Raw genomic sequence first — 14,920 nt, 5'->3', positions numbered from 1 at the left:
TCTCGACTGTTTTCCTGGTGGTGCATGCTGTGGGGGTAGTCTGCCTCCTCTCTGCACCAGAAGCTCCAAAGAAATCTCCCGTGGGTCGACGGAATCTTCCCCCTGCAACCGCAGGCACCAAAAAGCTGCATTACCGGTCCCTTGGGTCTCCTCTCACCACGACGAGCGAGGTCCCTCGAATCCAGCGACGCTGTCCAAGTGACCCCCACAGTCCAGTGACTCTTCAGTCCAAGTTTGGTGGAGGTAAGTCCTTGCCTCCCCACGCCAGACTGCATTGCTGGGAACCGCAACTTTTGCAGCTACTCCGGCCCCTGTGCACTTCCGGCGGAAATCCTTTGTGCACAGCCAAGCCTGGGTCCACGGCACTCTAACCTGCATTGCACGACTTTCTAAGTTGGTCTCCGGCGACGTGGGACTCCTTTGTGCAACTTCGGGTAAGCACAGTTTCACGCATCCTCGTAGTGCCTGTTTCTGGCACTTTTCCGGGTGCTACCTGCTGCTGAGAGGGCTCCTTGTCTTGCTCGACGTCCCCTCTACCTCCTGGCGCAATTTGCGACATCCTGGTCCCTCCTGGGCCACAGCAGTGTCCAAAAACACTAACTGCACGATTTGCAGCTAGCAAGGCTTGTTGGCGGTCTTTCGGCGGGAAAATACTTTTGCACGACTCTCCACGGCGTGAGGGATCCGTCCTCCAAAGGGGAAGTCTCTAGCCCTTGTCGTTCCTGCAGAAACCTAAGCTTCTTCTGTCCAGTAGAAGCCTCTTTGCACCCACAGCTCGCATTTCCTGGGCCTCTGCCCATCTCCGACTTGCTTGTGACTTTTGGACTTGGTCCCCTTGTTCCTCAGGTACCCTCGACTGGAAATCCATCGTTGTTGCGTTGCCGGTTTGTGTCTTTCCTCCAGAATTCCCCTATCACGACTTCTATGTCCTTTGGGGAACTTTAGTGCACTTTGCACTCACTTTTCAGGGTCTTGGGGTGGGCTATTTTTCTAACCCTCACTATTTTCTAATAGTCCCAGCGACCCTCTGTGAGAAAGTAGCCTCTTTCTAGCCTTGTTACCCCCACTTTTGGCCTGTTTGTGAGTGTATGTCAGGATGTTTGTCACTGTTTTCACTGTCTCACTGGGATCCTGATGGCTAGGCCCCAGTGCTCATAGTGAAAACACTATGTTTTCAGTATGTTTGTTATGTGTCACTGGGACCCTGCTAGTCAGGACCCCAGTGCTCATAAGGTTGTGGCCTATATGTATGTGTCACTGGGACCCTGTCACACAGGGCCCCAGTGCTCATAGGTGTGCATGTATGTGTTCCCTGTGTGGTGCCTAACTGTCTCACTGAGGCTCTGCTAATCAGAACCTCAGTGGTTATGCTCTCTCATTACTTTTAAATTGTCACTAACAGGCTAGTGACCAATTTTACCAATTCACATTGGCTTACTGGAACACCCTTATAATTCCCTAGTATATGGTATTAAGGTACCCAGGGTATTGGGGTTCCAGGAGATCCCTATGGGCTGCAGCATTTCTTTTGCCACCCATAGGGAGCTCTGACAATTCTTACACAGGCCTGCCACTGCAGCCTGAGTGAAATAACGTCCACGTTATTTCACAGCCATTTTACACTGCACTTAAGTAACTTATAAGTCACCTATATGTCTAACCTTTACCTGGTAAAGGTTAGGTGCAAAGTTACTTAGTGTGAGGGCACCCTGGCACTAGCCAAGGTGCCCCCACATTGTTCAGAGCCAATCCCCTGAACTTTGTGAGTGCGGGGACACCATTACACGTGTGCACTACATATAGGTCACTACCTATATGTAGCTTCACCATGGTAACTCCGAATATGGCCATGTAACCTGTCTATGATCATGGAATTGCCCCCTCTATGCCATCCTGGCATAGTTGGCACAATCCCATGATCCCAGTGGTCTGTAGCACAGACCCTGGTACTGCCAAACTGCCCTTCCTGGAGTTTCACTGCAGCTGCTGCTGCTGCCAACCCCTCAGACAGGCATCTGCCCTCCTGGGGTCCAGCCAGGCCTGGCCCAGGATGGCAGAACAAAGAACTTCCTCTGAGAGAGGGTGTGACACCCTCTCCCTTTGGAAAATGGTGTGAAGGCAGGGGAGGAGTAGCCTCCCCCAGCCTCTGGAAATGCTTTCTTGGGCACAGATGTGCCCAATTCTGCATAAGCCAGTCTACACCGGTTCAGGGACCCGTTAGCCCCTGCTCTGGCGCGAAACTGGACAAAGGAAAGGGGAGTGACCACTCCCCTGACCTGCACCTCCCCTGGGAGGTGTCCAGAGCTCCTCCAGTGTGCTCCAGACCTCTGCCATCTTGGAAACAGAGGTGCTGCTGGCACACTGGACTGCTCTGAGTGGCCAGTGCCACCAGGTGACGTCAGAGACTCCTGCTGATAGGCTCCTTCAGGTGTTAGTAGCCTATCCTCTCTCCTAAGTAGCCAAACCCTCTTTTCTGGCTATTTAGGGTCTCTGTCTCTGGGGAAACTTTAGATAACGAATGCATGAGCTCAGCCGAGTTCCTCTGCATCTCTCTCTTCACCTTCTGATAAGGAATCGACTGCTGACCGCGCTGGAAGCCTGCAAACCTGCAACATAGTAGCAAAGACGACTACTGCAACTCTGTAACGCTGATCCTGCCGCCTTCTCGACTGTTTTCCTGCATGCTGTGGGGGTAGCCTGCCTCCTCTCTGCACCAGAAGCTCCGAAGAAATCTCCCGTGGGTCGACGGAATCTTCCCCCTGCAACCGCAGGCACCAAAAAGCTGCATTACCGGTCCCTTGGGTCTCCTCTCAGCACGACGAGCGAGGTCCCTCGAATCCAGCGACTCTGTCCAAGTGACCCCCACAGTCCAGTGACTCTTCAGTCCAAGTTTGGTGGAGGTAAGTCCTTGCCTCACCTCGCTGGGCTGCATTGCTGGGAACCGCGACTTTGCAGCTACTCCGGCCCCTGTGCACTTCCGGCGGAAATCCTTTGTGCACAGCCAAGCCTGGGTCCACGGCACTCTAACCTGCATTGCACGACTTTCTAAGTTGGTCTCCGGCGACGTGGGACTCCTTTGTGCAACTTCGGCGAGCACCGTTTCACGCATCCTCGTAGTGCCTGTTTCTGGCACTTCTCCGGGTGCTACCTGCTTCAGTGAGGGCTCTTTGTCTTGCTCGACGTCTCCTCTCTCTTCAGGTCCAATTTGCGACCTCCTGGTCCCTCCTGGTCCCTCCTGGTCCCTCCTGGGCCCCAGCAGCGTCCAAAAACACCAAACGCACGATTTGCAGCTAGCAAGGCTTGTTGGCGTTCTTTCGGCGGGAAAACACTTCTGCACGACTCTCCACGGCGAGAGGGATCCGTCCACCAAAGGGGAAGTCTCTAGCCCTTTTCGTTCCTGCAGAAACCTCAGCTTCTTCTGTCCAGTCGAAGCTTCTTTGCACCCGCAGCTGGCATTTCCTGGGCATCTGCCCATCTCCGACTTGCTTGTGACTTTTGGACTTGGTCCCCTTGTTCCACAGGTACCCTAGATTGGAAATCCACAGTTGTTGCATTGCTGGTTTGTGTCTTTCCTGCATTATTCCTCTAACACGACTACTTTGTCCTTAGGGGAACTTTAGTGCACTTTGCACTCACTTTTCAGGGTCTTGGGGAGGGTTATTTTTCTAACTCTCACTATTTTCTAATAGTCCCAGCGACCCTCTACAAGGTCACATAGGTTTGGGGTCCATTCGTGGTTCGCATTCCACTTTTGGAGTATATGGTTTGTGTTGCCCCTATCCCTATGTTTCCCCATTGCATCCTATTGTAACTATACATTGTTTGCACTGTTTTCTAAGACTATACTGCATATTTTTGCTATTGTGTATATATATCTTGTGTATATTTCCTATCCTCTCACTGAGGGTACACTCTAAGATACTTTGGCATATTGTCATAAAAATAAAGTACCTTTATTTTTAGTATAACTGTGTATTGTGTTTTCTTATGATATTGTGCATATGACACTAAGTGGTACTGTAGTAGCTTCACACGTCTCCTAGTTCAGCCTAAGCTGCTCTGCTAAGCTACCATTATCTATCAGCCTAAGCTGCTAGACACCCTATACACTAATAAGGGATAACTGGGCCTGGTGCAAGGTGCAAGTACCCCTTGGTACTCACTACAAGCCAGTCCAGCCTCCTACATTGGTTGTGCAGTGGTGGGATAAGTGCTTGAGACTACTTACCACTCTTGTCATTGTACTTTTCATAAGAGAAAAATATACAAAACAAGGTCAGTGTATATACACATAGCCAAAAAGTTTTGCATTTCCTCTTTTCACTCTTTTCTAAGTGCTGAAAAGTACCTCTAAACTTTCCAAAAGTTCTTAAAAGTTTTAAAAGTTTTTTTCTGTCTTTCCAAAAAGTTCTGAAAACTTTTTTCTCTTTGTCTATCACTTTAACTCTCTCTAAAAATGTCTGGCACAGGCCAAAATGTTGATCTGTCCAAACTTGCATATGACAACCTTAGCTGGAAAAGAGCAAGGAGTCTCTGTATAGAGAGAGGTTTGAGTGTAGGGAAGAATCCTTCCTTGGAACTGTTACTTAACATGCTTAGAGAACAGGATAAGGCCATAGGTGCCCCATCTATTGAAAAAGTACCTAATAGTTCTCAATCTGATTCAGGGACTCCCCCAGGAAAAGATTCAGGAAAGAAACTTCCTAGCCTGCCCATTACTAGACAATCTAGCATAGATGGTAATGATGATGAGCCACACCATATAAATAGTGTTGTCTCACATCATAGCAAAAGCATTTATTCTCACCATACTGGTAGTAATGTTTCTGTTAACCAAGCTGTTAGGGTGGCTTCTGTAAGGGACAGGTCTCCTTCTGTTCATTCCCATCATAGCTCTGTTTCTAGGAATGTCCCTCCCAACAACCCTGATGACAGAATGTTAGAGAGGGAACTCAATAAGTTGAGGGTGGAACAAACCAGACTGAAGCTTAAAAAGCAACAGCTGGATTTGGATAGACAGTCTTTTGAATTAGAGAAGGAAAGACAGAAGTTGGGTTTAGATACCCATGGTGGCAGCAGCAGTATTCCCCATAGTCATCCTGCAAAAGAGCATGATTCCAGGAATCTGCACAAGATAGTTCCCCCTTATAAGGAGGGGGATGACATTAACAAGTGGTTTGCTGCACTTGAGAGGGCCTGTGTTGTACAGGATGTCCCTCAAAGGCAGTGGGCTGCTATCCTATGGCTATCATTTAGTGGAAAAGGTAGGGATAGGCTCCTTACTGTGAAAGAAAATGATGCCAATAATTTTACAGTTCTTAAGAATGCACTCCTGGATGGTTATGGCTTAACCACTGAACAGTACAGGATAAAGTTCAGAGAGACCAAAAAGGAGTCTTCACAAGACTGGGTTGATTTCATTGACCATTCAGTGAAGGCCTTGGAGGGGTGGTTACATGGCAGTAAAGTTACTGATTATGAAAGCCTGTATAACACAATCCTGAGAGAGCATATACTTAATAATTGTGTGTCTGATTTGTTGCACCAGTACCTGGTAGACTCTGATCTGACCTCTCCCCAAGAATTGGGAAAGAAGGCAGACAAATGGGTCAGAACAAGGGTGAACAGAAAAGTTCATACAGGGGGTGACAAAGATGGCAATAAGAAGAAAGATGGTGAAAAATCTCAAGATAAGCATGGGGATAAGGGTAAAACCAAAGATCCCTCTTCAAATCTTAAACACTCTTCAGAGGGTGGGGATAAAACTAATTCTTCCTCTTCTTCTCAACCTGCACACATTAAAAAGCCTTGGTGCTTTGTGTGTAAAAACAGAGGCCATAGGCCAGGGGATAAGTCCTGTCCAGGTAAACCCCCTGAGCCACCACCACTAATACATCAAGCTCTAGTGCCCCTAGCAGTAGTGGTACTAGTGGTGGGACTGCTGGCAACAGTCAAGCAAAGGGTGTAGTTGGGTTCACTTTTGGGTCCATAGTAGAAACTGGGGTAGTCACTCCCAAGACAGTTTCTGTCACACCTAGTGGCATTGGCCTTGCCACACTGGCTGCTTGTCCCCTTACAATGGATAAGTACAGGCAGACAGTTTCAATAAATGGTGTTGAGGCCTTGGCCTACAGGGACACAGGTGCCAGTTTCACTTTGGTGACTGAAAACCTAGTGCACCCTGATCAACACATCATTGGACAACAGTATAAGATTATTGATGTCCATAACTCCACTAAGTTTCTTCCCTTAGCTATAATTCAGTTTAGTTGGGGTGGAGTTACTGGCCCTAAGCAGGTGGTGGTATCACCTAGCTTACCTGTAGACTGTCTCTTAGGTAATGACCTAGGGGTCTCAGGTTGGGCTGATGTAGAGTTTTATGCCCATGCAGCCATGCTGGGCATCCCTGAGGAATTGTTCCCTCTCATTTCTGCTGAAATGAAAAAGCAAAGGAGAGAAGGCCTGAAAACTCAGGAACCCTCTCCATCAACAGGTAAAAAGGGTATCACAGTATCCCCTAACCACCCTACCATTCAGGATACCATTCCTGTGGTGGGAGAAACCTCTCCTGGGGTGGCACCTGTTCCAAGGGAATCATCAGTTGGCAAAACTGTACTCCCTGAGGTGGAAGTACCTCTCTGTGGGATAACTAACATTGGTGAGAAAAAGAGCACCATTTTAGTTAACATGGAGCATCCCTCCAACCCTCCCAGAGAAACTTTAGTGCAGAAACTCTGCACTGCCTCACAACACTTAGGACAGGATCCCTGCCCTAGTGTGGAGCTGATAGGACAGCATCCCTGCCCTGCTCCAACCCAAGAGAAACAGCATCCCTGTTCTCTCTTCCAGCCATATGGACAACGTTTTTGCCCAGCTATGGCTTTTCTGAGACAGCATCCCTGTCTGGCATTTCCATCACTACAAATAGGTTCAGTGGACAATTCCCACTGCTCTAAACTAAAACTTACTGATAGAAACTCTGAAAATACATCTTCACATTGTTGCTTAGCTAAAAAACTTCAAACAGGGTGGTTTACATCCCCACAGGGAAGTAACCATATAGTGGATGATAAAGGGAGTAACCAGTCCATTGCAGAGCTACTCTCTACTTATCACCACTTAGACAATAAAGTCTCAACTGGCCAAGGTTAGCCTTATTGTCCTTCGTTTGGGGGGGGGTTGTGTGAGAAAGTAGCCTCTTTCTAGCCTTGTTACCCCCACTTTTGGCCTGTTTGTGAGTGTATGTCAGGATGTTTGTCACTGTTTTCACTGTCTCACTGGGATCCTGATGGCTAGGCCCCAGTGCTCATAGTGAAAACACTATGTTTTCAGTATGTTTGTTATGTGTCACTGGGACCCTGCTAGTCAGGACCCCAGTGCTCATAAGGTTGTGGCCTATATGTATGTGTCACTGGGACCCTGTCACACAGGGCCCCAGTGCTCATAGGTGTGCATGTATGTGTTCCCTGTGTGGTGCCTAACTGTCTCACTGAGGCTCTGCTAACCAGAACCTCAGTGGTTATGCTCTCTCATTACTTTTAAATTGTCACTAACAGGCTAGTGACCAATTTTACCAATTCACATTGGCTTACTGGAACACCCTTATAATTCCCTAGTATATGGTACTAAGGTACCCAGGGTATTGGGGTTCCAGGAGATCCCTATGGGCTGCAGCATTTCTTTTGCCACCCATAGGGAGCTCTGACAATTCTTACACAGGCCTGCCACTGCAGCCTGAGTGAAATAACGTCCACGTTATTTCACAGCCATTTACCACTGCACTTAAGTAACTTATAAGTCACCTATATGTCTAACCTTTACCTGGTAAAGGTTAGGTGCAAAGTTACTTAGTGTGAGGGCACCCTGGCACTAGCCAAGGTGCCCCCACATTGTTCAGAGCCAATCCCCTGAACTTTGTGAGTGCGGGGACACCATTACACGCGTGCACTACATATAGGTCACTACCTATATGTAGCTTCACCATGGTAACTCCGAATATGGCCATGTAACCTGTCTATGATCATGGAATTGCCCCCTCTATGCCATCCTGGCATAGTTGGCACAATCCCATGATCCCAGTGGTCTGTAGCACAGACCCTGGTACTGCCAAACTGCCCTTCCTGGGGTTTCACTGCAGCTGCTGCTGCTGCCAACCCCTCAGACAGGCATCTGCCCTCCTGGGGTCCAGCCAGGCCTGGCCCAGGATGGCAGAACAAAGAACTTCCTCTGAGAGAGGGTGTGACACCCTCTCCCTTTGGAAAATGGTGTGAAGGCAGGGGAGGAGTAGCCTCCCCCAGCCTCTGGAAATGCTTTGTTGGGCACAGATGTGCCCAATTCTGCATAAGCCAGTCTACACCGGTTCAGGGACCCCTTAGCCCCTGCTCTGGCGCGAAACTGGACAAAGGAAAGGGGAGTGACCACTCCCCTGACCTGCACCTCCCCTGGGAGGTGTCCAGAGCTCCTCCAGTGTGCTCCAGACCTCTGCCATCTTGGAAACAGAGGTGCTGCTGGCACACTGGACTGCTCTGAGTGGCCAGTGCCACCAGGTGACGTCAGAGACTCCTGCTGATAGGCTCCTTCAGGTGTTAGTAGCCTATTCTCTCTCCTAAGTAGCCAAACCCTCTTTTCTGGCTATTTAGGGTCTCTGTCTCTGGGGAAACTTTAGATAACGAATGCATGAGCTCAGCCAAGTTCCTCTGCATCTCTCTCTTCACCTTCTGATAAGGAATCGACTGCTGACCGCGCTGGAAGCCTGCAAACCTGCAACATAGTAGCAAAGACGACTACTGCAACTCTGTAACGCTGATCCTGCCGCCTTCTCGACTGTTTTCCTGCTTGTGCATGCTGTGGGGGTAGCCTGCCTCCTCTCTGCACCAGAAGCTCCGAAGAAATCTCCCGTGGGTCGACGGAATCTTCCCCCTGCAACCGCAGGCACCAAAAAGCTGCATTACCGGTCCCTTGGGTCTCCTCTCAGCACGACGAGCGAGGTCCCTCGAATCCAGCGACTCTGTCCAAGTGACCCCCACAGTCCAGTGACTCTTCAGTCCAAGTCCTGCATTGCACGACTTTCTAAGTTGGTCTCCGGCGACGTGGGACTCCTTTGTGCAACTTCGGCGAGCACCGTTTCACGCATCCTCGTAGTGCCTGTTTCTGGCACTTCTCCGGGTGCTACCTGCTTCAGTCAGGGCTCTCTGTCTTGCTCGACGTCCCCTCTCTCTTCAGGTCCAATTTGCGACCTCCTGGTCCCTCCTGGGCCCCAGCAGCGTCCAAAAACGCCAAACGCACGATTTGCAGCTAGCAAGGCTTGATGGCGATCTTTCGGCGGGAAAACACTTCTGCACGACTCTCCACGGCGAGAGGGATCCGTCCACCAAAGGTGAAGTCTCTAGCCCTTTTCGTTCCTGCAGAAACCTCAGCTTCTTCTGTCCAGTCGAAGCTTCTTTGCACCCGCAGCTGGCATTTCCTGGGCATCTGCCCATCTCCGACTTGCTTGTGACTTTTGTGACAATACCAGAAATATGCAGTATAGTCTTAGAAAACAGTGCAAACAATGTATAGTTACAATAGGATGCAATGGGGACACATAGGGATAGGGGCAACACAAACCATATACTCCAAAAGTGGAATGTGAACCACGAATGGACCCCAAACCTACTTCAGGTGTTGCTAGCCTATCCTCTCTCCTAGGTAGCCAAACCCTCTTTTCTGGCTATTTAGGGTCTCTGTCTCTGGGGAAACTTTAGATAACGAATGCAAGAGCTCATCCTAGTTCCTCTGCATCTCTCTCTTCACCTTCTGCCAAGGAATCGACTGCTGACCGCGCTGGAAGCCTGCAAAACTGCAACATAGTAGCAAAGACGACTACTGCAACTCTGTAACGCTGATCCTGCCGCCTTCTCGACTGTTTTCCTGGTGGTGCATGCTGTGGGGGTAGTCTGCCTCCTCTCTGCACTAGAAGCTCCGAAGAAATCTCTCGTGGGTCGACGGAATCTTCCCCCTGCTACCGCAGGCACCAAAGAACTGCATCACCGGTCCCTTGGGTCTCTTCTCAGCATGACGAGCGAGGTCCCTCGACTGCGCCGCCATGGGGGATTCTAAGGGCAGCGGTAAACCGGCGGGAGACCGCTGGTTTGCCTCTTCTGACCGCGGCCGAACCGCCGCGGTCAGAATGCCCTGCGGGGCACCGCCGGCCTGTCGGTGGTGCTCCCGCCGACCCTGGCCCCGGCGGTCTTAGACCGCCGGGGTCAGAATGACCCCCTTAGTGTGTGGGCACCCTGGCACTAGCCAAGATGGTCCCACATTGTTCAGGGCAAATTCCCCGGACTTTGTGAGTGCGGGGACACCATTACACGCATGCTCTACACATAGGTCACTACCTATGTGTAGCTTCACAATGGTAACTCCGAATAGGGCCATGTAACATGTCTAAGATCATGGAATTACCCCCTCTATGCCATCCTGGCATTGTTGGCACAATCCCATGATCCCACGGGTCTGTAGCACAGACCTGGGTACTGCCAAACTGCCTTTTCAGGGGTTTCACTGCAGCTGCTGCTGCTGCCAACCCCTCAGACAGGTTTCTGCCCTCCTGGGGTCCAGCCAGGCTTGGCCCAGGAAGGCAGAACAAAGGACTTCCTCAGAGAGAGCGTGTTACACCCTCTCCCTTTGGAAAAAGGTGTCAAGGCAGGGGAGGAATAGCCTCCCCCATCCTCTGGAAATGCTTTCATGGGCACAGATGGTGCCCATTTCTGCATAAGCCAGTCTACACCGGTTCAGGGACCCCTCAGCCCTGCTCTGGTGCGAAACTGGACAAAGGAAAGTGGAGTGACCACTCCCCTGACCTGCACCTCCCCTGGGAGGTGCCCAGAGCTCCTCCAGTGTGCTCCAGACCTCTGCCATCTTGGAAACAGAGGTGCTGCTGGCACACTGGACTGCTCTGAGTGGCCAGCGCCAGCAGGTGACGTCAGAGACTCATTCTGATAGGCTCCTTCAGGTGTTGCTAGCCTATCCTCTCTCCTAAGTAGCCAAACCCTCTTTTCTGGCTATTTAGGGTCTCTGCTTTGGGGAATTCCTCAGATAACGAATGCAAGAGCTCATCAGAGTTCCTCTGCATCTCTCTCTTCACCTTCTGCCAAGGAATGGACTGCTGGCCGCGCTGGAAGCCTGCAAAACTGCAACAAAGTAGCAAAGACGACTACTGCAACTCTGTAACGCTGATCCTGCCGCCTTCTCAACTGTTTTCCTGGTGGTGCATGCTGTGGGGGTAGTCTGCCTCCTCTCTGCACTAGAAGCTCTGAAGAAATCTCCTGTGGGCCGACGGAATCGTCCCCCTGCAACCGCAGGCACCAAAGAACTGCATCACCGGTACCCTGGGTCTCCTATCAGCACGACGAGCGAGGTCCCTTGAATCCAGCAACTCTGTCCAAGTGACTCCCACAGTCCAGTGACTCTTCAGTCCAAGTTTGGTGGAGGTAAGTCCTTGCCTCCCCACGCCAGACTGCATTGCTGGAAACCACGTCTTTTGCAGCTACTCCGGCCTCTGTGCACTTCCGGCGGAAATCCTTTGTGCACAGCCAAGCCTGGGTCCACGGCACTCTAACCTGCATTGCACAACCTCCTGAGTTGTCCTCCGGCGGCGTGGGACTCTCTTGTGCAACTTCGGGTGAGCACCATTTCACTCCTCTTCGTAGTGCCTGTTGTGGCACTTCTCCGGGGGCTGCCTGCTTTTGAGAGGGCTCCTTGTCTTGCTGGGTGCCCTGTCTGTCCTCTGACGCAATTGGCGACATCCTGGTCCCTCCTGGGCCACAGCAGCATCCAAAAACCCTAACTGCATGATTTGCAGCTAGCAAGGCTTGTTGGTGGTCTTTCTTCAGGAAAACACTTCTGCACGACTCTTCACGACGTGTGACATTCATCCTCCAAAGGGAAAGTTTCTAGCCCTTGTCGTTCTTGCAGAATCCTCAGCTTCTACTGCCTAGTAGCAGCTTCTTTGCACCCACAGCTGGCATTTCCTGGGCATCTGCCCATCTCCGACTTGCTTGTGACTTTTGGACTTGGTCCCCTTGTTCCACAGGTACCCTAGATTGGAAATCCACAGTTGTTGCATTGCTGGTTTGTGTCTTTCCTGCATTATTCCTCTAACACGACTTCTTTGTCCTTAGGGGAACTTTAGTGCACTTTGCACTCACTTTTCAGGGTCTTGGGGAGGGTTATTTTTCTAACTCTCACTATTTTCTAATAGTCCCAGCGACCCTCTACAAGGTCACATAGGTTTGGGGTCCATTCGTGGTTCGCATTCCACTTTTGGAGTATATGGTTTGTGTTGCCCCTATCCCTATGTTTCCCCATTGCATCCTATTGTAACTATACATTGTTTGCACTGTTTTCTAAGACTATACTGCATATTTTTGCTATTGTGTATATATATCTTGTGTATATTTCCTATCCTCTCACTGAGGGTACACTCTAAGATACTTTGGCATATTGTCATAAAAATAAAGTACCTTTATTTTTAGTATAACTGTGTATTGTGTTTTTTTATGATATTGTGCATATGACACTAAGTGGTACTGTAGTAGCTTCACACGTCTCCTAGTTCAGCCTAAGCTGCTCTGCTAAGCTACCATTATCTATCAGCCTAAGCTGCTAGACACCCTATAAGATAATAAGGGATAACTGGGCCTGGTGCAAGGTGCAAGTACCCCTTGGTACTCACTACAAACCAGTCCAGCCTCCTACATTGGTTGTGCAGTGGTGGGATAAGTGCTTGAGACTACTTACCACTCTTGTCATTGTACTTTTCATAAGAGAAAAATATACAAAACAAGGTCAGTGTATATACACATAGCCAAAAAGTTTTGCATTTTCCTCTTTTCACTCTTTTCTAAGTGCTGAAAAGTACTTCTAAAACTTTCAAAAAGTTCTTAAAAGTTTAAAAAGTTTTTTTCTGTCTTTCCAAAAAGTTCTGAAAACTTTTTTCTCTTTTTCTATCACTTTAACTCTCTCTAAAAATGTCTGGCACAGGCCAAAATGTTGAACTGTCCAAACTTGCATATGATCACCTTAGCTGGAAAGGAGCAAGGAGTCTCTGCATAGAGAGAGGTTTGAGTGTAGGGAAGAATCCTTCCTTAGAACTGTTAATTAACATGCTTAGAGTACAGGATAAGGCCATAAGTGCCCAATCTGGTGAAAAAGTAGCTAATGGTTCTAAATCTGATCCAGGGACTCCCCCAGGAAAAGATTCAGGAAAGAAACTTCTCAGCCTGCCCATTACTAGACAGTCTAGCATAGTTGGTACAGAGGTTGAATCACACCATACTGATGGTGTGCTCTCACATTATACTGTTAGCCAAGCTGTTAGGGTGCCCTCTGTAAGGGACAGGTCTCCTTCTGTTCATTCCCATCATACCTCTGTATCTAGAAATGTCCCTCCCACCCACCCTGATGACAGATTGTTAGAAAGGGAGCTCAATAGATTGAGAGTGGAACAAACCAGACTGAAGCTCAAGAAGCAACAGCTGGATTTGGATAGACAGTCTTTAGAATTAGAGAAGGAAAGCCAGAAGTTGGGTTTAGATACTCATGGTGGCAGCAGCAGTATTCCCCATAGTCATCCTGCAAAAGAGCATGATTCCAGGAATCTGCACAAGATAGTTCCCCCTTATAAGGAGGGGGATGACATTAACAAGTGGTTTGCTGCACTTGAGAGGGCCTGTGCTGTACAGGATGTCCCTCAAAAGCAGTGGGCTGCTATCCTATGGCTATCATTTAGTGGAAAAGGTAGGGACAGGCTCCTTACTGTAAAAGAAAATGATGCTAATAATTTCCAAGTTCTTAAGAATGCACTCCTGGATGGTTATGGCTTAACCACTGAACAGTACAGGATAAAGTTCAGAGAGACCAAAAAGGAGTCTTCACAAGACTGGGTTGATTTCATTGACCATTCAGTGAAGGCCTTGGAGGGGTGGTTACATGGCAGTAAAGTTACTGATTATGAAAGCCTGTATAACACAATCCTGAGAGAGCATATACTTAATAATTGTGTGTCTGATTTGTTGCACCAGTACCTGGTAGACTCTGATCTGACCTCTCCCAAGAATTGGGAAAGAAGGCAGACAAATGGGTCAGAACAAGGGTGAACAGAAAAGTTCATACAGGGGGTGACAAAGATGGCAATAAGAAGAAAGATGGTGAAAAACCTCAAGATAAGCATGGGGATAAGGGTAAAACCAAAGATCCCACTTCAAATCTTAAACACTCTTCAGAGGGTGGGGATAAAACAAATTCTTCCTCTTCTTCCCAACCTGCACACATTAAAAAGCCTTGGTGCTTTGTGTGTAAAAACAGAGGCCATAGGCCAGGGGATAAGTCCTGTCCAGGTAAACCCCCTGAGCCTACCACCACTAATACATCAAGCTCTAGTGCCCCTAGCAGTAGTGGTACTAGTGGTGGGACTGCTGGCAACAGTCAAGCAAAGGGTGTAGTTGGGTTCACTTATGGGTCCATAGTGGAAACTGATGTAATCAGTCCCAAGACAGTTTCTGTCACACCTAGTGGCATTGGCCTTGCCACACTGGCTGCTTGTCCCCTTACAATGGATAAGTACAGGCAGACAGTTTCAATAAATGGTGTTGAGGCCTTGGCCTACAGGGACACAGGTGCCAGTTTCACTTTGGTGACTGAAAACCTAGTGCCTCCTGAACAACACATCATTGGACAACAGTATAAGATTATTGATGTCCATAACTCCACTAAGTTTCTTCCCTTAGCTATAATTCAGTTTAGTTGGGGTGGAGTTACTGGCCCTAAGCAGGTGGTGGTATCACCTAGCTTACCTGTAGACTGTCTCTTAGGTAATGACCTAGAGGCCTCAGGTTGGGCTGATGTAGAGTTTTATGCCCATGCAGCCATGCTGGGCATC

At 49.0% G+C, this 14,920-nt stretch overlaps 1 protein-coding gene across 2 annotated transcripts in view; it reads right to left on the bottom strand.

The window, feature by feature from the left end:
* Nucleotides 1-14,920, bottom strand: part of LOC138252733 (NACHT, LRR and PYD domains-containing protein 3-like) — a 451,062-nt gene that overhangs the window by 246,272 nt on the left and 189,870 nt on the right. The gene's annotated exons all lie outside the window — the stretch shown is intronic.

Source organism: Pleurodeles waltl, chromosome 1_2 (assembly GCF_031143425.1).
Source record: "Pleurodeles waltl isolate 20211129_DDA chromosome 1_2, aPleWal1.hap1.20221129, whole genome shotgun sequence".
Classification (NCBI taxonomy): domain Eukaryota; kingdom Metazoa; phylum Chordata; class Amphibia; order Caudata; family Salamandridae; genus Pleurodeles; species Pleurodeles waltl.
This window is presented reverse-complemented; position numbering and strand designations above follow the sequence as displayed.